Genomic DNA, 5,451 nt, shown 5'->3' with positions numbered 1-5,451 from the left:
GTGCTTGTTTAATTAAAAATGTTACATAAGCTGTTTAGATCTTTTTAATTGTCAATAAAACTAATTTTGACGATTTCCCGACAATCACCACCTCAACCGCCATATTTAAAGCATTGTGCCTATGCTAGAAACAAATATTATTATTGGTGTTGTTTCTTACCACAGAAAGATGCGTTCGTTATCCTTCGTGTGATTTCAACAACAAAAACAAAAAAAAGGAAGAAGATCGTTGGATTACACGCTTGCTCCGTTGAACGGGGCTTTTGTCCGAAATTTATTTATAGAGCGGTAAGCTTTTTATTGCTATTTTGCCCAGTTTAGAAAAGACTTGAATTTGCCAAGTATTTTTTTTTTTTTGTCGTAAGGCATTTTAAACATGACGACTAAGAAGAAATCCAATTTTTCTAGCAAATGACTCTCACTCACATACCCAAACACTAGCAGTCAAAATTCTAAAGGACAAAATAGCAACAACGGCAGCAAGATTTTCTCTTATGCTTTCATTTCGCTGCAACAACGGAATTTTTTATTAAGAGTCAACTAGTGGATGATGTGACACGAATTTGTGGCCAAAAACAACTACTACTATGCCTGACGCTATTATCTAGAAACGGGGGAGAAGAAGAGAGACCTACCTTTAAGAAACGAAGTGAGGAGATTTCAATTGCATTGAAAAGAAGTCTTTAGGATCCCCTCGCCGTTATGTGGAAAGATCTAATTTCCATAAACCGCAACATATATAAGAATATCTGCCCGGTTTCTAAGGACAAGGCGAAGAGACAAGTGAAAATAGTGCAAAAAAAAATCATCTTCCTATAGACTCATACCATATTTCATGAGTTACACTTTATAAGAAAGCTGACCAAGTCATTCGCAATGAGATGAAACCTTAATAGGTTCTCCTAAGGGCGTTATAGCAGGTGTAGAGTGAAGAGATCTCGAAGAATGATATGTAGTCAGCAGAAACCTACATAGACTTATAATTCTTTATGAAATCCTATAAATCACAGAGCTGTGTGTCATCACAGACACGGAAACAAAAGCAATGAGACTGGTTGTTGAAGATGGAAATCCTAGCTGTTTTTACTTACCCTTTGAGCCCAGATCTCCTGAACCTTTTTTCGCCATACACTTGGTACTCTACCGGTGCTACGGTATAGAGTAAATAAGCCATTCACCGGTTAACTGGTGTTATGGGCTCAAAAGGTAGCAAGAGCCATTTCAGACTTTGTACCTGTTCGGAGGATCAACATCTGAACATTTTTCTTGCGTATTTAACAAGTGTTGTGAACGCTGTAGAACAAGACATAAGACACAGCAGTGGTGAACTGCAAGCATGTTCGTTTGTTAGTTAAAACTAATTTTCTTTCTTAATGTAAGAAAGATATGGTTGTCAATTTTTTTTTCTTCATTTCTATAAATTTCCTACCGTTTCCCAATGTCATATTTTGTTCTGACCTATTCATGCAATAATTGCAAACCTACCGTTACCAATGAAGTCAACGTTAATAGTTTATGTAACTGCTGTTTAGTTATAGGAAAATGTATAGCGAATTTGATCATAATATTTATTTTGATATCTATAATCAAACTCTTCTACTTATTCTTCAGCTTCAAGTGAAAATCCTTCAAACTTATTACTTCTACTTTTCATGAGATATTTATGTAAATAACAGTTTTCTAAATTCAGAGAATGAATATTCATGCCACCATATAAAATATTCGATATGCCTACAAAAATATTTTCTTGTATATAATTCGCATATAAAGATAAAGTCAATATAAAGCTGTAGTAGTTTTTATATAAAGCTTTATTGTAAATAAAAAAAATGAAAATTATTGAAGATGATAAAAAGTTCAATAGCAGGAGAGACCGATTAGCCTGGTGACTGCCATTTAAAAAATCATTAGAGCATTTAATGTCGTTATAGGGTAAGCTACCAGCAATCCGAGATATCAGCATAATGTCAATCACAGATTCACTGTAACAACCTACGAGCCCACGCATTAACGCTCTTAGGAAAAGCATGGAGTCGCCCTCCCCATTTCACATCTGTATAGAGTTGATGTAATATTTACTTTCGTGTTTCTATTTACATACAAGAATATGCATGTGTATATGTATTTATGTATGTATGTATGTATGTGTGTATGTATGTATGTATGTATGTATGTACGTATGTACGTATGTATGTATGTATGTATATATGTACGTATGTATGTATTGGCGCCTTACAGTCGTACACGTGGATAATAAATTATTCGATTCATGTACCGTAGATGTGTAATTGTTCTGTTTACTTCAGTTGAATAATTTGCATTATCACAAAATTTAATTATCACAAAATTTAATAATGGAAGAATGTATGACTATAGTCAATAAAATTGTGGAGTTTTTTGTGTGTGTACCATATGCTTGTGCGTGTACATGTAGGCATATGCATAGATAACAAGGCATTTTTCTTTTCTCCCACGTTACATACATATACATGCACACACATACACATGCATACACACACACTCTTACATACATACATACATACACATGCATACATATATATATATATATATATATATATATATATATATATATATATATATATATATATATATATATATATATATATATATACGCACATGCATATGTATGTGGGTATGTATATATATAGATATATCTATATATATGCATCAATCAATTGAAGTATTTCATTTCAACCCAGGAACGTTAAACGCTTTTTTGGAAACGTACTAAATAATAATTCAATTCCTTTAGTTGTAAGAACACCACTCAAAAATATGCACTTCATATAGAGTGCTGACGGCATTGAGTTTGGTGGAGCGTAGTTCTTTACACGTGATACTCCCCATTAAGTTCACCGTTGTTCGATAATAAAGTTCGGGAATCGAACTCAGCATTGCTAAACATCGGAACATTCTTTCGCTGCTCACAACAAAAGTGCTGTGCCAATCTTGGAACATTGGCTGTATAGTCCATTGTCGCAATTCTTTAATCGTAAAAGAACTGAACTAATTGTATCTTATTGGTTACAAGATACGAAACGTTGATTCTTGGACAATAGTTTGCCATTTCTTTAATTTAACCAGCTTTAAGCTTTCTAAATAACGGTTAAAATTGTTTATAGATATTTCTTTAATATCACTCTGAGTCTTCATGATATAAATTGCCCCAAGAAAAATATAAAAATAAATCGATGCGAGATCGAATTCCTGAACAAAATTGTTGAACATTATTCTGAGTTGACTGAGAAAAATCTACCTAAAGCCAAAAAGAAAAACGCTGGTTTTAATTTTTTTAGTATCTTTTTTTACTTTTCGTTGTTCTTTTCTTCTTTCTTTTCATCATAGAATCACCTGTTTTGTCCCCGTTGAAGAATATTTTTAAGAAAAAAATAATTTTGTCGTTATTTGAATAACAGAAGCTATAGCTTCTTTGGTTTTAAATCTTCACAACGTGTCGTCCAAAAATGCCAGAAAAACACATACACTATTAGACCTCCCATTAAGAGAGTCAAAGAGGCTACACTGTATACGAAATATACAGTGAAATTATCAGCTTTGAAGAACATAATTTAGACTTTGAAACACAAATATCACACAGTATATGAATAAAGATAACTATTTGGTTGAAAGGGCTTTAAAAATGACTGCTAAGTAAGATTTAGAATTCATTTTATATTTCAAAAATTATATTAATTGCACAGGATGAGAATTAAGTAAGAAAATTTAAAATGCGTGGATAGACCCTAAAAGAAATGAACAAGTATACCAAAGAAGCTGTCTGCTATAGCTTGATACAAATCCTCTTTCAATGAAAAGAATGAAAAGCAAATAGATATATGTGATGTGTGCAACAAAAACATAGGAAAACCTAAAATTCACTTGATTTAATTTAAATATAAATTAATTTGGGTCTTTCACTCCAGACGTATTTTGGTGTGGAAAAAAGACAAAGACAGAAGAAGGGACAGGAGAAGAAAGAAGGAAATAGAATCAAAAACAGGTTGATGCAAGAAATTTGTTTCTGCAAATCTTTTGCCAACTGCTGGGAAGAACGTAATCCTCGCCCAAATATCTGGGACGTAACCAAGGTAACGTGAGGTCTTCCTAAAATTACCAGCAAATTCCGTCCTATTTCTCTACAGGAATCACTCCACAGACGTAGTGATGGATTTTCGGCAGCAAGCCAACCTGAAAACGGATACAAGAAAACTGAAACTTAGTGAAAAGAGAAAGGAAATAATAATACTAATAATAATGATAATAATAATAATAATAATAATAATAATAGTAATAATAATAATAATAATAATAATAATTGTGGAGGTGGTGTTGGTATGGTTATTGAAGGTAATCTTGGTGTGGGTGTGATGATATGATACCGTTGATGATGATGATGATGATGATGATGATGATGATGATGATGATGATGATGATGATAAAATGATGGTGATGATGAATAATTTGGATGATTGTTGCAGAGGGAAGTGGTGATGGTGGTGGTGGTGGTGGTGGTGGTTGTGGTAGTTGTGGTTGTAGTGGTAGTGGTGTTGATATGATGGCGGTATTGGTGGTGGTGGTACTTATGATGTGTAATGTCGATGGTAGTAAAGGTGGTGACGGTTAGTAGTGAAAATAATTACGGTAGCAGTTGTAGCTGAAGTAATAGTTATAATAGCGAGAGGGTGGTGTTGGTGAAGGTGTGGGCAATGACTGTAATAATAATGATGATGATGATGATGATGATGGTGATGATATCAACAACAACAACAACAACAACAACAGTAATGATGTTGAAGAAGCTGCAATGATGGTAAAAACGTGCTTTCGTAATCGTGATTATAATGGTAGTTACAACAGTGATGTTGATGATGATGACGACGGTAGTGGTGGTGGTGGTGTTGATGATGATGATGAAGTGGTGGTGGTGGTGTTGATGATGATGATGAAGAAGAGGAGGAGGAGGAGGAGGAGAAGGTAGAGGTGTGTTGGTGACGGCGACGGTGGTGGTGGTGATAATGGTGCTAGTACTGGTGGTGCTGCTAACGTCGGTGCTGGTTATGATGATGATGATGCTGCTGATGATGATGATGATGATGACGACGTTGATGATGACGACGACAACGACGACGATGTTGACGATGATAATTATGATGATGACGAAGACGTCAAACGATGGCAATGATGTATGAGAGAAATTTAACGGTTGTTCTGCTACTGCAGATGCTGCTGCTTCTGTTCCTGCTGCTTCTGCAGCAGCTCACGATGACGATGATGATGACGACGATGATGAGGATGATGACGACGATGATGATGATGATGATGATGACGACGATGATGAGGATGACGACGATGATGATGATGATGATGATGATGATGATGATGAGGGAGGAGAAAGAAGAGAATATGGAGGAGGAGGAGGAGGAGGAGGAG

General features: G+C 34.8%; 1 long non-coding RNA gene across 1 annotated transcript in view; it reads right to left on the bottom strand.

The window, feature by feature from the left end:
- Positions 1-1,793: 1,793 nt before the first annotated feature.
- The window catches only part of LOC106880274 (uncharacterized), a 22,777-nt gene continuing 19,119 nt past the window's right edge, over positions 1,794-5,451 (bottom strand). The window contains exon 2 of the long non-coding RNA XR_001410731.2: positions 1,794-4,209. This is a non-coding gene — a long non-coding RNA (uncharacterized LOC106880274). The remainder of the gene's footprint in view (positions 4,210-5,451) is intronic.

Source organism: Octopus bimaculoides, chromosome 5, assembly GCF_001194135.2.
Source record: "Octopus bimaculoides isolate UCB-OBI-ISO-001 chromosome 5, ASM119413v2, whole genome shotgun sequence".
NCBI lineage: Eukaryota > Metazoa > Mollusca > Cephalopoda > Octopoda > Octopodidae > Octopus > Octopus bimaculoides.
This window is presented reverse-complemented; position numbering and strand designations above follow the sequence as displayed.